At 29.9% G+C, this 22,698-nt stretch overlaps 2 pseudogenes across 1 annotated transcript; both read left to right on the forward strand.

Moving 5' to 3' along the window:
- Positions 1–4,622: 4,622 nt before the first annotated feature.
- LOC145965752 (proto-oncogene tyrosine-protein kinase ROS-like) lies at positions 4,623–8,543 on the forward strand (annotated as a pseudogene). Its single transcript, XR_014436789.1, has 4 exons — positions 4,623–4,884; positions 7,241–7,381; positions 7,942–8,035; positions 8,179–8,543. The product of XR_014436789.1 is annotated as a proto-oncogene tyrosine-protein kinase ROS-like (transcript).
- A 224-nt stretch (positions 8,544–8,767) lies between these two features.
- Positions 8,768–14,200, forward strand: LOC145965744 (proto-oncogene tyrosine-protein kinase ROS-like; annotated as a pseudogene).
- The last annotated feature ends 8,498 nt before the right edge of the window (positions 14,201–22,698 follow it).

The raw sequence follows: 22,698 nt of genomic DNA on the forward strand, positions 1-22,698 counted from the left end.
CGCCTTGCGGAGATTCCCGGCGAACGAGGGATTATGATGGGTGGATTAGAAAGGGGAGTGGGACAAAGAAAAGTAAAAATGATTATTGACTAAAAAAAAAACTTATTTCTCAAAGCTGGATGTAGAATATTTCTTTCGTTTACCTATCGGTCTAGGATCATTCCCAACGACAACCAGTTACAAAGTTAACACGAAAGGGGGAAGACAATAAAATTAAATTAGACTTACTAATTATAGCGAGCGTTGAAATATGTAAACAAAATTCAGCTCGGCCGGACTTGGAGGCGCAAGTGTCCAATTGCTGGCAGCAGAGGAGGAAGGGCTCGGTTGATCCGCAGTGTACCTCACTCACTTCACTTAATTTATTGTGAGATTTAGCCGCACGTGAACAGTTTGTTTAGAGATCGCACTTTTAGAATATATATATATTCTTTGTTTTTATTGTATGTGAACTGGAGAAAAGTATAACCGGCGAGAGAATCTTTCTAGTAAGACTGTGAGTAAAGACTCTGAACTTGCACTGAAGAGCTGGCGTGATATTTTTTAAAGAATGAACTGTGTACTATGAACTGTAAACTGAAGTGTGTCCGCGTCTTCGGCTCGCGAGTTTTAAGGATTTTACTCCTCCTCCCTTCTGGATGGTGGGGAATCTTTTTAGGCGAATGAAATGATTTCTATTACTCCCTTCCTAAGGTCAAGGAGCTTGATTTTTTAAAAGGAGAGGGGTCTCTTAAGATTTTAATTGGTTAAGCCCTTTGGCTCGAGACTTAGCTCCATCCAGTAGAGAGTGGGAGTGAGCTGATTATCTTATCGCTTGATGATTTGGCAATTCGGAGAACGCTTGAGGGTGGCCTGTCGAACGAGCGCACGTGCACTATCAATTTCGAAAGGTTTTGTCTTACGTTTATTATTTGTCACTCTTCCGAGGACCAGATCTTTATTTTGAAAATTCTTTAGATAGAGAGGCTTGGAACATAAAGCCGTACCAATAGATACGGGACAGTTAGAATTTCTCATAACAACTTTTCATCATATAACTCGTAAATTTATTTAGAGTTTCGTTAACGCTATCTCGACTGGCCATTCTCAGTATTAGATTTGTTAAAGTTTAATGACGATACCCGCGGGTGAGGTTGCGTTCTTCTAAGTGCTATCTTTATTTCTAAGAAGAATCGCTTTGCATTCCGAATGCAAGTCGATCCTTGATTTCCTTCTTCCACGAAATCGTTTCGAGGAAAGAAAAGAATCGTGGAGTCCACCGGACGTAACAATCGTTTGATGATGCATTTTTGGACTTCTTCGTAATTAGAGAAGTGTGTATCGGCGAGCACGTATTGCATTGATAGGAAAAGGTGATAATCCGATGGGGCCAAGTCTGGGGAATAGGCGGTTGCGGGAGAACTTCGCATTCGAGCTCCAATAGTGTTTCTTTTATGAATCTTGCAACATGAAGTCGCGCGTCGTCATGCATAAGAATCACTTTACGTCAATTACTGGCCTTTTTCGCATCAATTCATCATTCAATCAGTATAATTGTTGTTGGTAGCGGTCAGCCGTGACTGTTTCAGAAATCAATCGATGAGCTTCAGCTGCAATTTTATTTAAATCAAAGCAGTGAGGAAGTATATGTCGAAGAAACAACTCATCACGTTTCATTTTAAATCGATTCAAAAAATATCTCTTTCACATAAAATGAATCTTTGCGCACTCAATTTTATTGACAAATGACTAACTTCACTACATTTGCAGCTGGAGCCATTTAATTATGAACGGCGGGAACTTAGTTATACACCTAATAGAATATAAATAATTTTTATTTATATATAGCAAGAGATAAATGAACGTTTTTTATTTTGCACATATTCTAAAAATGAACAACTTGAACCAGAAAATTAAATTTTTGTTAAAATCATGTCCAGAAAGGAGAAGGTTTGTTTCTTATTCGCTGAATGGCGCCCGAATCTTTGATGATCAGAATATTTACTTCTCAAAGCGATGTTTGGTCATTTGGGATATTAATGTGGGAAATTACATCGTTGGGTAAGCAACCTTATATTGCCAAGACTGATGAAGAAGTGATAAATTATGTACTTGCTGGAGGCAGGTTGCCGATAACTCTTAACTGTCCGTCACCATTGTACCAGTTGATGCTACGTTGCTGGAGTGCAGCGGATGCTAGACCAAATTTCAAATTTTATCTGAAAAATATTATAGCATTAAGAAAGAACATAGAAGATGCCTTACTGAGTCCAGTCGATACTATTTAGCTGATATAATTAAATTAATGTTTATCTTATTTTCCAAACGATTCAATAAATCTTAATGTAGAAAAAATATTTCTAGAATATTTCTAAATTGATTCTGTTATTTTTAGGTTTAATCTTAATATTATATATATTAATGAAAATAAATGAAATTTTGTAATCTTACCCTCCATAAAATTTTGATTATTATTAAATAATATCACATCCGTTTTCATGATTGTACAAAATCAAATAATATAAAGATATATCTAATTTGTGTTTTTGAGTAATCGAAGCGAAATTTAATGATTGCGATTATAATATATATGTATAAACAATATTTTTTTCAACATGAGAATATAATTAATTTTCGACATTATATATAACCGATAATTACAAACTGATTGTAAAATTTATGAGTGAAACGCGAATAATATCCTCTATAATTACTTGTGAATATATAAATATAATAATATATTTATTTTTGAATTTATAACAGTTATCATGTATGAATTTTTTACATCATTCGAGATAAGTATATACATATATTTTATCTTTTTATTTAATGACTTACTATATATTCAAATTATATTGATGATTATAAAAGTATGCAGTTGTAAAAATAAACTACATTTATTGTTCTATCTCCAATAACGATTTAATAAAGCTAATAATGTATAAATATATATTCACACACAAGTACGGTCTATCATTTCGAAAAAATTCTTGCACGTACATATATCTTTGTTGGTGAGTAAAAAGTTTTTATAAATTTGTAAAATGTTTGAAAATACATTTATTATTATGCATGAATTTAAAAAGAGACCGTTATATTAATGTTTATATTATTAAAAATATTCTTATGCAGAATGTCTCTTTAACAATATAGAAACATTTTTGAAAATAATAATGTATATCATTTAATATATGAATAGACTAAATATGTCACAAAAGGAGACCGAAGCATCATAGAATTATTTTCAATTATATTTCACGTAATTAAAGTGTTTATCACATTTTTTTGGAAATAATGTAATTGATTTATAGCGGGAGAAAGGGGGAATTTGATTGGATGCACTAACGCACACTGGTGCATAATAAAGACTGTCGTATATAAAATTACAATAGTAGAATTAAAATAATAAAGTAATTAATATTATAAATTTTTTTATTATATTATATTATATATTAATTATATTCTATTCTATAATTCAATATTAACTAAAGTTATATTATATAAGTTATTATATTATAAGATTATTCAATGCCAATAATGATAATAATAGCTTGTACAATTAATTATATTATTTATTTTAATTATATATGTGCTACTGTAAATTTTTACTTATTTATACTAGTACAAAACCGGTGCGGCGTTACGTATCGCTTGATTCAAACTGCATTATGTGAATGTACAGAAAACGTATAAATCATTTTTTTTTATACCCATTATTACTTTTCTTATAATCAGAATACTTTTTTATATAGTAAACATGCCTCTTATGCCAAAGAGAAGATACTCAGAAATAAATTAATATATAAATATAATATATATAATAAATTAATATAAAAAGTTTATAATAAAATTCATTAAACAATTATATATACATATAATTATTTTTATTTATACATAGAATTATTTTTGTTTTATACATATATAACTTTTTTGTTAAACAATTTTTAAAGATTTTAATTCTTTTTAAAATAACGCGAGTATCTCCGCGGAGAAATATACATTACAACGGAAGCAACTAATAAAACGTCATGGCAACACATGATCAGATTGATCATTCGAAGTCAGTTACAATTGTGATCGCTAGCCAAAACGCACTACCGCGTTACTTATTGTTTGATTCAAACTGCATCATATGAATATCACAAAAAATTGTGTACAAATAGTGGATTTTGAAAAGCACACGTAGTAACACAATCGTACGAACGAATTGTCATAATTACATATTTAATAAAACCAAAGATATAATAAATATTTAAGTGAATTCGATTACACGCTGCGTGTGCTTGAATATGGCTGAAAATGTTACAAGAACTATAATTCTATAACTTCTTTGATAGTTTGTAATTTGATTGTGGTTATCTTTTTATCAACGTTTTTCTACTATAATATTAATGAAAAAGGAAAGCTGATAATAATTATATTCCTCTGTTCGCTATACAATCAAATGATCATTTTGTATCATTTTGCATTGTCATTTGTTCTCCTAAAAAAAAATAGAAATTATTTATTTACTAAGAATTCCCTAATTTAATCTTAAGATATATATTGTGATCGCGACCGTAAAGAGAAATCTAAAAGCATAATATTAGAAGATAATAACTTGCGATTTTTTAAAGCTGAATTTTAAGGAATTTATCAAAAATATATGTATATATATGAATTAATATCAATTCGATTAACACATCAGAATTAGTAGAGTGAGAAAAAAACTAATTGAGGATTCAACGGAAACCGATTGAGTGCAAACGTTTACGAAAAATGCAAATTATGTTTGGAACAATTTTATGTGTTTTATTGAAAGGTTTAGTATTGACAAAGGCAACTATCACGTCGAAGGATTATACCACTTCAAATAACCTCCAGAAAGAAAGTGTTTCCATATGTCCGAAGTTAAATTTCACGCAGGTAAGAGATATTTTTCGCTTGATTAAGAAACAGTTGAATGTTATTGCAGTTAGTAGTGTAACTAAAAATGAATGATAATAAATTATATATTCTACGTATAATAAGATAAGATAAAATAAAACAATTCAATATGAAAGAAAAAAGTATGTACGATGTAAAAAAAGGATGGATAAAGTTTCGAAATTTTGATTATAAATGGATATTATATAGTATATTAAGTTTAATTAAAACGGTATTTTAATATTTGACTGTATTATTTTGTCTCTCTCTCCATATATATATATATATATATATATATATATATATATATATATATATATATATATAATTATTATTTCTAAAAATAACAATTTTTACAATTAACGAAGTTTTCTGTCTACTATCTGCTACATTAATATATACATACGATGGCACTTCAACAGATTTTTGTTATTTTTCTTCAATTTTTAAAATTTCTTTATTTTCCTAGATATATATAATAATATTTATTGATATATAGTAAGCTTTATACTAATGTAGATTTTATTTTATGAAATTAATTTAGAAAGTTAGCATCATTTCTTTGTGTTAACGATAATTATATAACGGAACAGAGCTGTTAAATATCGAGATAGAAAATCTGTTTAATAAAAAAATCATTCATCAAACATTCTTGAAATTGTAGGGGAAGTTCCCCTAGCGCCGGACGTCACCTAGTACCGGATATATGTCATATCTATGCGAATAAAAACGCGATTGGGTGATTATTTCGATGATAGGGCGGAAAGAGTATAGTGATCCACGTGCAGGATGCGACACACTCCAGATTTGCATACGCAAGCTAAGAGGACTGTTAATCGATGCATTTGAAGATAAAACGTTGCATTGTATAATTTAGAAACAGATCACACTTATGAAGATTTGTTGTCTACAATACGTTCTTATATTATGAAGTATTTTGATAAATAGTTTTCAAATATCTATGTGCTTTTTGCATAAAGTAAACTAGTTTTTACGAATTCGTTATTTTTTAATACATTTTTTGTCCCCTGGCTCGGACAGAATATTTTGTTCTAACCTTGCCAGACACTAAAAATGTCAGTATTGCATGTCTGTGAAGAAATAAGTTTAAAAAGACGAATCGATCAAAGAAGATAAAGAAAACTAGAACACTAACATCTAAACATACAAATGATACTACCTGTGTAGTTTGCCTAGAGAGCAATGAAAAAAATTGAATTCAATGCTCCAACTGCTAGGAATGGGCTCGCGAGGCATATGCTGATATTCCTGAGTGTTCTGATAATTATATTTGTGATCATTATAAATTATTTTGAAGTTATACGGTGTTTAGGGGATCTATTTTAACCATGTCCGGTACTAGGCGCCACTTCAAGATCGTACAAAATTTTATACCAAAGTTTGACACTGATTTAAATGTTATATTATAGAAAAGTTGATTATTCCGTTCATTTATTCTCATTTCTAATATTGTTAACTAATAATTAATGCAAAATATAAAAGAAATAAAATACATTTTTTAAGTTTATCTACGAAAAATCTTAAGTGTCCGCTACTAGGGGAACTCACCCTATCTATTAACGCTAATATTTCGATCGATAATATATTCAATAACAGTCACTAAAATTTATATTAATTTTCATTGTACATATATCCATTTATATACAATTATATCCACATATTTTTATGGAGGCATTATCGTTTTATACTATCGGTTTATACTATCATTTCCAGAATTTGTTTGTGTTAAAAATATAATGACATGCGAGAAAAAACTTGACAAGGTAATAAATAAAAGAATTTATATAATTCTATAATTAATATTTAATAACTGTAAAGAAACAATATTTTTAACCTTTTTATTTTTGAAGTACAAACATTAATAAAACTTTAGTAATATCGGCAAATTTTTGAAAAGAAATATGAGTTACGGTAAAATTGAGAAGAGTTAACTAACCTATCGTGAGAAAGAATCAAATCGTTAGACAAAATTGTTTTAATAATTGCAAAGAGCTACACTTTCGCTTGTACTATTTGCTAAAAGCTGTTATGAATCCTTATTGACTCTCGTTAACCTATTGATTGATTTTATTTTTGACATGAGTTATGTTTGATATACAAGATCTTTAAAAAAATAAATAAAAAATAGATTTTACGATACGAATAAAACTACATCACATTCAATTTATATTATTTAAGAATAATATATATCAAACCGGTATTATTAAGCAAACAAAAAACGAATGGCAATTTTTCGTTTAATTTTATAATTTATATAATTTATCATTAAAAGCACCAGAAACAACCGCTTCAACAATACTTACTTAATTCTTTTCGTATGTTATACTTTATGAAGGATATTTCAATGTCGGAGAAAAGTGATCATCATATACTAAATTTCAAATCTGACCGGAGTCATTCTGATAGTATGACTGTGAGGAGCGAGAAGTCGATGGAGTTCCACTTGCAAACATTTCTATCATCCCAGAATCTATCGGTAAGTTGCAAAAAAATGCATAAAACATTAATAACAAAATCTATGACGAAAAAGTAAATATAATTTAAATTCAAGAGAGAATGGAAATCAAATCTAAAAATATCTTCCAGTAGTGAGACGAATATAAATTCTATTCCGTCCAAAAAAGAAATGGAAAAGCATAATATAAATATAACAGTGTACATAAAAATTGTCATGATTTAAGGTAAAGTCAATTTTATTAATTTGCTACTTTGTTTCAAAGCAATCGCAAATATTATACTTCTGATTTCTTAAGCTATAGGAATTTATTGAAAAGTCTTTTCTTGTCATTTTATTAAAAGTTATTTATTCGTTTTTGCCATGAATTAACGATTACTTTTCTTAATCTTGAATGACGCAAAAAATTCTTATATTAATTTTTAAAGGTCAAAACTGTGCTAATTTCCATATTTTGTAGTTTACATTTATTTTTTCACTTTCCTTTATTTTCACATTAAATTGTTCTTTCTGATTTACTGATATAATCCACTTAATCTTATATATAATTATGTTAATATGTATGATCTTCAAATCTCTAGAAAGCAGATTGAGCAAGCCAACATCTCTCAGAGCATTTGTACAATTCGACAGTCAATTCACAGAAAAAGTAAATGACATTTTTGTGACATTGAGGTAAGGAATCTAAATTCTCAGTTTGTATTCTTTCATTCATTTTTCTCCCTTTTTCTTAAATTCAACGACATAAATATATCAAAATGTTAATTCCGTTATAATTTTGTTAAATATAAAATGACTAAAATTTTATTTTTTTACAGATGGAACCATCCTGAATTTACCGATGAAATAATACAAGGGTACACAGTGCAATGTTTTTTCATCGAGGACTTAAAAGAGATTCAAACCTGCGACGATGAAAATATCACAACTACAAAATTGGAGTACACGGTGCACAATCTAACATCTAACACGACATATTATTTTCGAGTACGTGCGCATACTAAAATTGTTGCTGGTCCTTACACGGATTTAATCAATGTGTCGACTACACATGAAAATCCAATACCTAAATTATTAGTCACAACGGATCTACGAATGGAAATATTGGACGTGGATTTAAACATTACTAATTTCTTAATGTCAGGGTACGTATACTGATAAAAAAAGTAGTTATAATTATCTCATAAATTATTTTTAGCACTAACTATAAAATTAAAGTTATTATTATTATGTACAAGTTTATTATTATTAACATTATAGTAGTCATAACTATAAAATTAGATCTCAACTATAATTTTTTTACTATACAATTATAGTTGGTTGGTTTTCTTCGACTCAGAAAGAAATGTCGCTTATTCAATACAAGACAATAGAATTTATTGGACTGAAAGAGGAGACCTAAAAACGTTGAAGATTAATGAAAATAAAATCACAATAATAGCTAGCTTTCATTTTGATATACATAATATCTGCATTGATTGGGTAGCAAGAAATTTATATTTCACCTATTACTTGTCAGGCTACACACATATTGTAAAGTTCGACTTAACAATGTGGGAAAATGGCATAATTAAATTTGATGAGATTTTCAAATCAGATTATATTTACCGTTTAATTATATCACCGTCTATGGGGTACGTTTACTACCGTTAACCTGAAAAAATAATGTTCCATTAAAGATTTATGCAAATTTGTAAATTTTCTATAAATTTACATTGTTTTATAATTAATGTCATAAATAAAAAAAATAATTAGTTATTATATAATTATAAGAGTTTCGAAATTTTACTACATACAAGTTTCTGTTTTTGTTAAAATAATGTTTTATAATGAGTAAAATAATTATATATTTTTTAGAATTTTATATCGCATATCATACCATTGGGGGAATAAAAAAACTTATATGATGCAATATGATCTCGATGGAAAAACCGAGCAAATTGTTCAGATAAATGCATCCATTTGCCTATTTAATTATACAGATCCTATTCGTAATATGATAATTGATGACATGAATAATGAGGAGCCGTTAATTTACTGGTTTAATAATAAGCACATATTTGTGACAGACATTAACGTTTCCATGTGCAATACGATTTTACACAAGGAAAACATAAGTTATTTCGTCCAATTCGAATCTATGACGATTGACAAAACAAACATTTACATTTTACCATCTAAATTTGGATATAATTCTCAATATGTATACGTTTTGAAAAAGAAATGTGCAAGTCTCAAGAGCGTAAATGCAGCCGAATATGTTGAAAAGATAATAATAAGATCAGATAAAAGGCTTTATAATATTTACGCTTTTGATAAATATTTACAACCATATCCTCCGATGAGATGTCTGACACCTGACGAAAAAGTTTATAATTTTGAGAATGTGAGTACAACGGCAAACAGCATTGTTGTGAATCTTCCGGAACCGGTTGTAAAGAGTGGATGCAAAAAATATAATTTACCAATTACTGTATATAATATCTCTGTAAGCCATTGTTCGGACAACAATCTCAACAAGTCTGAGAAATTCAATGTGCAGACGTACGAGCGATATTACGAGATTCAGAACTTAACACCATTTACAGAGTACAAGTTGAAGTTTACTTTAAGCAATTTTTACTTTGATCAATTATCAATAAATCCATTGGATTCGAATGTGATACCAATAAAAACTAATTCGGGCAAGCTTAATGCACCAGAAAACATAAGTGTTCTAGCTTTTACGCCTACTATAGCAGTAGTTCATTGGATGCCACCCAAGAAGTTGAACTGCGCGGCCGTGACCTATGAAGTGCATTCAGTTACATTAGTGAACGGCACGCAACAAAAGAGCAAACAATTTATGTATAATGTGCCGAAACGTATGGCAGACGGCAGATTTTTCACAAAGATTAACTTGTCGCTACCAGTACAATATTACTCGATATACGTGCGTGTGTACCCAATTAATTTCAGCGATTTGTATAAGGAGAGTTTAAGCAAGATCGTTCACATATACTCAGAACCAAACAATATTACTTTGAGCGGCGTCAACATAAATAGCATGAACATTTCATGGATCTCAAACATTAATCTGACGATCTTTTACACTAGAGTACAAACATATTGCAGCAGAAAAGTGGCAAACAATGAATTATATTAAAATGAATTATAACAATGAAGTAATATGCCTTGTCCAAAATTTACAATCGGGAACTTTATACATGTTTCGCTTGATATTGAGATACATCGAATATGAGGAAAATTTTATATGGCCGGCTGATGAAAGATTTATTTTTTCAACACTTGGTAAGCAAACGAAGATACCCATACAGTACAATAAGATTACATGGATATATTGCAGAATAATATCATTGAAACATTGCTATATTGCAAATCGATTGTGAAACTCTACTGAGTTATTGTTATAAGATTGTGATGAAGTTAAGATGTCCGCTTTTTGCAATGAAATATTGTAGCAATATTACAGTGTAATATATTGGAAAGTATGCAATGTTATTGCAACCATTTAATAATATTACGTATAAAATATTTTTGTTTTCGATGGATGAATATCTTGGAAACATTTAATTAAATTAAAATTTTGATATAAATAGAAGTTTCCAATGACTAAGATAATCATATTTAAGATAATATATTGCAAAGTTATATTTAAACATAATCATATAACATAAAATGTTATATTTTTATACAAAATTACTTTAAACTTTTATTTACGAATCACTTTTTATTTTAAATGTTCTACATACTCTCATAATGGGTAATACTTTATACACACACACACACACACACACACACACATATATATATATATATATATATATATATATATATTAGTTATAGAATTAATTATACATTACTAATTATATTTTTATTTAAAAATTTAAAAAATCCGTTATAATTATATTTATTTACATGTGAAAAATACATAAAAATGCATAGAAAAATATAATGATAGATATAATAGTATTTATTCTTAATATAATAAAAAGATATATTATCTTTGAAGATTAATATCGTATTCGTACATGAAGTGAAAATATATTTGTAATATTGCAACATTGTTGCGAAGTAGTTGCAACATTCTGTGCTGCATAGATATTATGTGCTAATTTTTTTAGATATGAATAGGCTTAAAATTAAAAAAAATTAAATTTAGTATTAAAGTTATAAGTAAAAATATATTTTTAAACACACACACACACACAAAGATATTAAAATTATATTTTTGCGTAATATAGGTGTTATTTCGAATATTCCTGAAATAACAGATACAAAATATTATCTACCATTGATGTTAAGTTTTATCGTTATAGTTACTATAATCTGCGTCTGTTATTTTTATTATTGTAAGTATATTTGATTTAGGTATCGACTTGAATTGTAGATTATACATATACATATATCTGATATAATATCTAGAGATTTACTGAAAATAGTAATTTACTTATATAAAACTAAACGAATAAATTTACTAAAAAGCAATAGATTTTATAATACATATTATTACATAATTAACTAGAAATTTTATAACAGTGCATCGCAGAGGTAATAATGAACAATTTTTGTCTTCAACAATGACCGATGTAGAATTGGAGATTCTACATGAAGTACCTTACCGAAACATACAATTCAATAGGATTTACAATCCTATGTTACATTGTAATCCGGATGAATGTGCGATAACTATAATCGCACGTAAACAAATTACATTTACAAAACGTCTTGGTAGCGGCGCATTCGGAAAGGTAAAAATTAATTTTTTTATGCATTGTTTCAAATTAATTTCTGGATCAACAAAACAGATATGTATTTTCTAATAAAGATATAAATTACATGAATTTTTATAATAGATTATAAGTAATATAAAATTTAGATGAGACAACATGCATGCACTTTATTACATATTTTTCGTTGAATTATTTAATATAAAGTAAAGTATAATATTGACATTAAACTATACATTTTCTAATGAAGTGCGCATGTAAATTTGTGTGAAATATTTTGCAGGTGTTTCAAGGAAAGGTGAAGAACTTAGAAAAATCGGGCACAGAGATATCCGTTGCAATAAAAACGCTTCGAAAAGATGCTTCTTCCCATGAGAAAAAGAAATTGTTAGAGGAAGCCAAGCTTATGAATCATTTTCGACACAAACATATAATAAGATTGTTGGCCGTTTGTTTAGATGGGGATTCTCCGTTACTAGTGTTGGAATTGATGGAAATTGGTGATCTATTAAAATATTTGAGAGAATGTCGAAATTTGCAAGCGTCAGATTCGCTTGCTCTGCGTTTGCAAGATTTGCTCGCCATGTGCGAAGATGTTGCGCGAGGTTGTTGCTACTTGGAAGAGTTGCGTTTCGTACATAGAGATCTAGCGTGTCGCAATTGTTTAGTATCTTCGAGAAATCGGAAGAATCGGAAGATCGGAGAATCGTGTTATCAAAATTGGAGATTTTGGACTATCTAGAGATATCTACAAAAATGATTATTATCGTGTGGTAAATACAATTATGAAAAAAATTTAATGACTAGGAAATGAATTCTTTCGAAAATACTTTCCATTTTTTTATTATAATAGTATCCTGCATTGTTTCTTTAAGTAATATATTAGGTGTATATCTAAGTTCCCGCCGTTTTTTTACTTGAAAAATACATTTATTTCAATAAGAGAATGAACTAATATATTAATCCTTTGTTTTCTATGACTTCTCCCATCTTTTTTGCAAAAGTTGGATTCCGTGACGATAGAACGACCTGTTTTTTTAAGCAATCCGTTGATCGTTTGATGATGCATTTTTGGACTTCTTCGTAATTGGAGAAGTGTGTATCGGCGAGCACGTGTTGCATTGATAGCAAAAGGTGATAATCCGATGGGGCCAAGTCTGGAGAATAGGCGGGTGCGGGAGAACTTCGTAGTCGAGCTCCAATAGTGTTTCTTTTACGATTCTTGCAACATGAAGTCGCGCGTTGTCATGCAAAAGAATCACTTTACGTCAATTACTAGCCTTTTTCGCATCAATTCATCATTCAATCAGTATAATTGTTGTTGGTAGCGGTCAGCCGTGACTGTTTCAGAAATCAATCGATGAGCTTCAGCTGCAATTTTATTTAAATCAAAACAGTGAAGAAGTATATGTCGAAAAAACAACTCATCACGTTTCATTTAAAATCGATACAAAAAATATCTCTTTCATAAAAAATGATTCTTTGCGCACTCAATTTTATTGGCAAATGACTAACTTCACTACATTTGTAGCTGGAGCCATTTAATTATGAGCGGCGGGAACTTAGTTATACACCTAATAGAATGTAAATAGTTTTTATTTATATATAGCAAGAGATAAATGAACGTTTCTTATTTTGCACATATTCTAAAAATGAACAACTTGAATCAGAAAATTAAATTTTTGTTAAAATCATATTTTAGAAAGGAGAAGGTTTGTTTCCTATTCGCTGGATGGCACCCGAATCTTTGATGATCAGAATATTTACTTCTCAAAGCGATGTTTGGTCATTTGGGATATTAATGTGGGAAATTACATCGTTGGGTGAGCAACCTTATATTGCCAAGACTGATGAAAGAGTGATAAATTATGTACTTGCTGGAGGCAGGTTGCCGATGACTCTTAACTGTCCGTCACCATTGTACCAGTTGATGCTACGTTGCTGGAGTGCAGCGGATGCTAGACCAAATTTCGAATTTTGTCTGAAAATTATTATAGCATTAAGAAAGAACATAGAAGATGCCTTACTGAATCCAGTCGATATTATTTAGCCGATATAATTAAATTAATGTTTCTCTTCTTTTCCGAGCGATTCAATAAATCATAATGTAGAAAAAGTATTTCTAGAATATTTCTAAATTGTTTTTGTTATTTTCAGGTTTAATCTTAATATTAGATTTATCAATGAAGATGAAAGAAATTTTTTAATCTTACCTTCCATAAAATTTTGATTATTAAAAAATATCACATCCGTTTTCATAATTGTAAACAATGTAATATAATGATACATCTAATTTATATTTTTGAGTAATCGAAGCGAAATCTCATAATTGCAATTATATATATATATATATATATATATATATATGTATATATATATATATATATATATATATAATCAATATTTTTTTCAACATGGAAATATAATTAATTTTCGACATTATATATAATAATTACAAATATATATAATAATTACAAACCGATAATTACAAACTGATTGTAAAATTTATGAGTGAAAGAGGAAACGCGAATAATATCCTAATTAGTTGTGAATATATAAATATAATAATATAATTATTTTCGAATTTATAACAGTTATCTTGTATGAATTTCGACATCATTCGAGATAAGTATATACATATATTTTATCTTTATATTTAATGACTTACTTTATATATAAATTATATTGATGATTAGAAAAGTATGCAGTTGTAGAAATGAACTATACTTATTGCTCTATCTCCACTAGCTATATTTAATAAAGCTAATAATGTATAATATTTACAGTCTATCATTTCGAAAGATCACCAAATACTGACAACGTTTTATAGATATGTATAATATTTTGCATTGTTACGTCCAGGCCCTGGAATGGGTGGAAGAACGTAACTTACTTACCCCGTGACACATTTTATTCGGGCGTGTGTATGGATCGGGTCGAACGAATGTGAAGGGCCTGACACAGCTCAGCGACCGAAGGTCTCTTTAACGCTGTGTTTTTAAGCCTATTCGCTCGGTAGTCCCTTTTCGGTAAAGGAATTTAATACTTGTTACGCGGGATGAGACCTAGTGCGATCTCAGGATTTAGGGAAGAGAACGGGTTAAATAATTAAATTATATATTAAATTAAAAATACAATATAATATTTAAAAAGATAAAGAAAGAATGAAAAATACATGTTAGCGCTTATAACTAGGTGTGTGTAAGTATCTGTGTGTATGTATATATTCTCGCGGATGTTACAATCGTTCGGAGGTCATCAGTCAGAATATACAGGGAGGAATTTATATTAAGAATCAAGTTCTGGTTATTACAATAGATATATATATATATATATATATATATATATATATGTTTTATTTCTTATATTATATATATTAGATATATATATATATATATATATATATATATATATATATATATAATTAATATAATATAAGAAATAAAACAAAAATAAAAACCGAATGTGTAATAAGAATATGAATAACGGTTACTCATTAAAGGAAGTATAGTAATCGTCGCTTGCGCACATGTGTTATAATTAGAATTAAAATTTTCTAAATTCGCTGAAACACAGGTCTAAATTAAAATACAATAATAAAATTAAGATAAGAGATTCGCCAAGTCTGAGATTCGCCAAGCTCGAAAATCATTCATCTACTTTAACGGTTTCTTCAAAAGTAATGATAATATAAAGAAAAATAATGTAAAGAAAATAATAATAATAATAATAATAATAATAATAATAATAATAATAATAATAATAATAATAATAATATAAAGGAGATGAGAAATTAAAGAAAAGTGAATGGGAAGAATAGAAATGGAGAGTTAAATATATATAAGGAAAGGCTGAAACGAGGTATAAAGTTAGAAAACTATACAAATTCGCGCCGAATAAATCAGAAAGAACAATTAAAGGAAAATAATTGTTTGTATTTTGTTTCGCTTAAGAAAACTGTGAATTAAAGTTTGTTCTGATATTTGTAATCCAAAAGATTGGCTTAATTCTCCGAATGTAAATGATGCAGAATCAATATTAATATTGGATAAATTGTTTTCAGATATAATATTTTCGATTTTCTCAGTATTCGAAAAACATAAATTAAAATCATCATTTTCTTCTTTCTTGTTATCAAATCCTGTCAATGTTTCAGAGATTGCTTCTGTGTCTTCTGAATTGTTTAGATTTAAAAATTTCCTGGTTGTTGTCATTTTATATTTCACCTCTTCGAAACTCACAGGTTCCGTGTCTCCAATACTGTATTGTTGTTTTTCATTTGAATGTTTTAATCGTAGCAGCTCCATAATCTTCTTGGGTTGATTCTTCTTCATTTCTTCGGCGACTATTAAACATTGGTGCAGTTCACAATTATTGGGATTAATTATTCGATTTTCTATATTTTCCTCTTCTTATGATTTGTGTTTTCGCATAAATTTTTCTATAACTTCTTGTGTTTTAATTTGAGAGGAATAAAGGAGCTTGGAAGAAGGTTTATTTTTGCCTCGAAAATTTTTTGTTTTTAGATTATAAATTTGAGCTCTTTCAACAACGTCATCAGTTGTGACATGAGAAGATTTAAATTTATTCTTGAGATTTCTTGTGGATAAGCCAATCCTTGGAAAATTAATATTTAGAGAGGATATTTGTCTTCTCTCCTTAGAATTTTTAGGTTTGAAACGTGCCGAGTTGCGTGGTGAGGTTTGGTAACTTCCCTCCTTGCAATCGACGGAGCTAGAATTTTCTAAAGAGGTTTGGAAATTTTCCTCCGAAATTCTAGAATTTTTTCTTTTAGAGGGAGCTTGGAAGCTTTCCTCCTTAAGGATTTTTGGATTATTAATATTTTCAGGAGGGGTTTGGTAATTTTCCCCTCCAAGGAACTTGGAGTTATTCAAATTGTTTAGATAATCTTTATTTTTCTTCTCATTTTTATTCATTATTTTGTTTTCACAATTAATTTTGGTTTTATTTTGGGTTTGAGTCTTATTTTTATTCTCTTCTTGATTTAATATTTCTTTCTTATCTTCGTTCCGAGCTTCTTTAGTAATAATATTATCTTGATGATCTTCGTTTTGACGGTTCTTGGTTTTATCTTCAATTTCTACTTTACTTTCACGATCATCGAGCTCATTAAGTATTTTATTAAATACTTCGTGCGTAGCTTCTTCCTTTTTATCCGTTGGTTGTTCCTGATTCCTTAGAACTTCAAAATATTTTTCTTGATTACCAAGTAGATTATTCAAAGTTGTTAGACGTATAATAGGAACGTGTACGTCCATTTCTTCATTCAATGTACTTAGGACGTTTAAATATGCCTTTCCAGCGATGTTTTCCACGATGGTATCTCCTAAATAGATTCCATGTGCTATTTTTAATTTTGGTATATATCCTACTTTTATTTCAGGATTTTCCACTCTTACATAAAATAGTGACTCTGACCGTGGAGGCACTGTGATCATTTCCGGCGTGAAGAAAGGTATATTATTAATTTCAGATACGGCCAGACATCCTTGTGCGTAGTCTAACTTTGAGGAAGTTTGTTTTAAAAAATCATTCCCTAATATTCCAGCTTCTGGGATTGGGAAATCGTGAGATACTATATGAAAAGGCACAGATATCTTAAAAAGATTTAATATGATCTTCCCGAACGTATATACTGGATAATTATTTATGCCATTTAATTGCAATATTTTTGTATAATGAATGTTTATATTTTTAGGTATAAAATTTTCTTTAATTAAATTTGGACTGGTTCCTTTATCTATCATAAAAATGGTTTGAGTGGGTTTATCATTAATGTTAACTTGGACAGTAGGCACCGCGTTTATCAAGATTTATTGTTACAGGCCGTGCGTTTATCACTCGATAATCTACTTGATTCTCTAGGACGGGCTTGAAATCTATTTGAGCTTCCTCTATATCCGACATCGAGAAGTTATTGTAATTTTTCTGATTATTTTTCTCTCGGTAATTATTCGTTGCAATTCGTAATTGACAATTTTTAAGGAGATGACCTTGTTCTTTGCAATATCGACAAAATGAGTTATCTTTAGAGGTTGAAATTTGGCTTACTTTAGAACAACAATTTTTGGCAGTATGTCCAAAATTATTACAAATTTGACGAATAATTTGTTGTTTATCTTTTAAATTATACTCTTCAGTCTGTTTCCTCCAACAATTTTTAGCTAAGTGGCCAGGCCTTTCACACCACTGACAGATTATAGAAATTTTATTAGTTTGATTATTAATATCGTTTTGCAGACACGACTTTGCATCATGACCTGATTTCGAACATAATTGACACGAGATAACTTTCTCTCGTATTATATTTATGGATTGACGGTATCGAAAATTACGTAGGCGACAATTATCAGCGCCATGTCCGCGTTTTTTGCAAATTTGACATATTAATATTTCGGTTTTCAAATTTGTCCCATTGTAAATTTGCGGAGAAAATTGAGTGAGTTTCCTACAGTTATTGGCTATATGTCCCTTTTTAAAACAGATTTGACATGTTTCCTGCAACCACTTAATATAATGTAGCTCGTTTTGACTTGAGTTAGCGCCTTGCTTCTGTCGTAAGTTTACTATCTCTCGAAGTTCTCGTTCAATCCTCAAAGCGTCGGCAATGGTGTCTTCTATGTTTAGATTTCTGGTATTTTTTTGTTCTATGTTAGGCTTTAACCCTCTTATGAAACATTCACACATGTTCTTTTCTAATGACATTTTAATATTTTCATCAGGCAAAACTTTTTCTAGATATTGATATGTTTCTAAGATTTGTTTTCCAAGAGTTTTAATTCTACTAGCATAACTAATTACGTCTTCTTCGTCTTTTTGGTAAATACATCCTAATTCCCCTTGCAATTGATAAACATTTTTCGAAGGACCGTAAATTCGTTTTAAATAGGACGTTAATTGCGATATGCTATTAAAAAATTGATCTTGTATAGTTCGGCGAGCTTCTCCGATTATTCTGGTTCTTACGATTTTAGTAAATTGCAATTCTACTTCTTCAGGTAACATAGATTTTGCTTCTTCACATCCTTCAATGAAATAATTTAGTGGAATGTTATTGCCGTCAAAGAAAGGAACAGCTTCAACAGCGTATTTTAGCGTAGCGAAAGGATTTTGATAAGACATTGTTTTGGAATCACTTCCTATTTCTTTAATACGAATTTAATATAAATTTCTGTAATACAAATTTGATTTAATTTTTTCTTTTTAGTTTTTGATTAATAATTATATCGAGAAAATCATCAGACTTTGGCAAGGATGTATATTGACATTATGAATAAATAAAAAAAAAGTGTTTGTATCTAATATCCACAAACTAAAATAGATTTGTTTTGAAATAGATTTAGGAGTTGCTATCGGAATAGATGTGTATAGTGTATATAATTCAAAGATATAAATCTGATATAAATCTGAATACTATCTGATATAAATTTAGGTTTAAATTTAATTTGAATATATTTTACTCTCAAAGAATTGTCTTTAAAAGGATTTTTTAATTTTTATCGAGATTTTTACATTCCTTCCCATTTCCAAGATCGCACTTTTCAATCCCGGACGAGCCCCCAAAATATATCAGTATGTTACGTCCAGACCCTGGAATGAATGGGTCGTATGGAAGGATGCAACTTACTTACCCCGTGACACACTTTATTCGGGCGTGTGTATGGATCGGGTCGAACGAATGTGAAGAGCCTGAGGTCAGCGACCGAAGGTCTCTTTAACGCTGCGTTTTTAAGCCTTCGTTCGGTGGCCCCTTTTCGGTAAAGGAATTTAATCCTTGTTACGCGGGATGGGACCTAGTGCGATCTCAGGATTTAGGGAAGAGAACGGTTTAAATAATTAAATTATATATTAAATTAAAAATACATATATTATGCAAAAATAAAGAAAGAAAAATACATCTTAGCAGTTGTAGCTATGCGTGAGTAGGTATCTGTGTGTGAATGTATATATCCTCGCGGGTGTTACAATCGTTCGGAGGTCATCAGTCAGAATATACAGGGAAGAATTTACGTTAAGAATTAAATTCTGACTGGTTAATACAATATACATATAATTAATATAATATAAGAAATAAAACAAAATAAAAAGTGAATGTGTAATAAAAAAAATATGAATAACGCTTACTCATTAAGGGAAATATAGAATTCGTCGCCTGCGCATATGTGTTATAGTTAGAATTAAAATTTTCTAAATTCGCTGAAACACAGGTCTAAATTAAAATACAATAATAAAATTAAGATAAGAGATTTGCCAAGTTTAAGTTCGAAAATTATTCATCTATTTCAACGGTTTCTCCCAAAAGTAGTGATAATTCAAAGGAAAATAATATAAAGAGAAAGAGAAAGATAATAATAATAATAATAATATGAGGATGGGAAATTAAAAGAAAACAAAAGGGAGTAAAAAAAAATAGAAATGAAAAGATATATATATATATATATATATATATATATATATATATATATATATATATATATATAGAAGGGCTGAAACGAGATATAAGGATAGAAAACAATATAAATTCTCGCTAAATAAATCAGAAAGAGCTAATAAAGAGAAACAAGGAATTGTTCGCAAACCACCTTGCGGAGATTCCAAGCGAACGGGGAATCGTTCGTGAACCGCCTTGTGGAGATTCTAGACGAACGAGAAATCGTTCGTGAACCGCCTTGAGGAGATTCTAGACGAACGAGAAATCGTTCGTGAACCGCCTTGTGGAGATTCTAGACGAACGGGGAATGATGAGGAAGATGATTAGGAAGAGGTGAGACAAGGATTGATCGATTGATAGTAATTAGTAAAAATTTAATGGCTACTAAACCGTTTGAAATTATTTGTCAGACATAGATTTTAAGATATGAGATAGTAAGATATGGGAAAGGGAGAAAATAAAAATTACTCAATTTTACTCACAACTCGTTGGCATCACAAAAATGAGTGCGTTGATAAAATTGCAATGGCTGAGGTCGGAGGTTTATAACATGAAGAGCTGGGTAATGGAGATGTTCATCAGAAAATTCACACGATGAACAATTAAATGTTAACAAAATCATTTTCACTGTGATAAAACAGATTAATAACTCAATTGCATAATGCAAGAAAAGAGAATCCCCGAGACTATATAATTTTAAAATTGAATGACTGGATCTTGACTGGAACTGTGAACTGAACTGTCAACTGCACTGCTGCTCGTCGGAAGAATTAGCGTACTGAACTGTCAACTGGAGTGTTAATGGCGCGCGTCGCGCGTCGCGCCTTGCGCTTGCATTTTTAAGTTATTACTCCTCCTCTTTTCTGGATAGTGGGAATCCCTTTTGGGCGAATGAGATAATTTCGGTTGCCCCCTTCTTAAGAACAAGGAGGCTGATTTTGGAGGGAAAGGCGGTTCTAAGATTGTAATAGGCTGGTCCTTTGGTTCCAAAATTTGGCTCTATCCAGCAGAAAGTGGGAGCTTAGCGGACAGATTTTATGACTTGCGAGAGTCTTTTCGCGTTTCGGCTAGTGCTTAAGGGTGGCCAGGCGAATTGTTTAGTTTCCCCTTTTTTTTTGATTGCCCGCTTAAGATTCTGCAGCCCTGAAGGGTTTCTGTTTTCATAGCTCCACGTGTGGAGCGCTATAAAATTTTTATTGCGGCTCTGGTTCCGATTTTGTTTAAAATTTTTAAGTTCCAACGACTGAACATCCTTAGCTCTAGCTTTTCTTGTTTATTTTTTGCTTCGAGTCTCTCGGTCTCAGATATCCGCTGCAAGGGTTAGATATACATATGTTTATAGTTGATGCGATTCTTAAGAAGGATCGCTTTGTTACTAGAGTTCCAATGGTTCTAACGGACGTCCCTAAATTCTAGTATTTCTTTCTAAATGGAAATTTTAAATATTATTCATTCAGGAAGATAATTAAAATGTCAAAAATAAACGTTTCTACACTTTATGTGTGCAATATGCATGTGTACAATAATATCATGTGTGCAATGTGCATGTGTACAATAATATCATGTGTGCAATGTGTATGTGCGCAATAATGTCATGTGTGCAATCTGTATGTGTGCAATAATTTCATGTGTGCAATGAGCATGTGTGCAATAAAGTCGTGTGTGGAAAGTGTTAATATGATTTTTTTATTTTATGTGTGCAATAATGTCATGTGTGCAATGTGCATGTGAACAATAATGTCATGTGTGCAATGTGTATGTGTGCAATAATGTCATGTGTGCAATGTGTATGTGCGCAATAATGTCATGTGTGGAATCGTATTTTCATTTCTTTATTTTTTTCGTGTGCAATAATACATGTAGGCAATCGGGATGTAGGCAATCGGGAATGTTGGCAAAAGAAGCTGTCGGCAAAATGTTGTGCGCAAACGAAGCAGTTGGCAATCGGGAATGTAGGCAACTGAAGCCCTCCTATATATATATATATATAATCGCAATCATTAGATTTCGCTTCGATTACTCAAAGACACAAATTAGATATATCGTTATATTATTATATCATTATATTATTATATTATATCATTATATTATTTGATTTTGTACAGTCATTAAAACGGATATAATATTTTTTAATAATAATCAAAATTTTATAGAAG

The sequence above is a fragment of the Camponotus vicinus genome, unplaced genomic scaffold (genome assembly GCF_025532165.1).
Source record: "Camponotus vicinus isolate PSW18456_S1 unplaced genomic scaffold, iyCamVici1.0 SCAF_14, whole genome shotgun sequence".
Lineage (NCBI taxonomy): Eukaryota > Metazoa > Arthropoda > Insecta > Hymenoptera > Formicidae > Camponotus > Camponotus vicinus.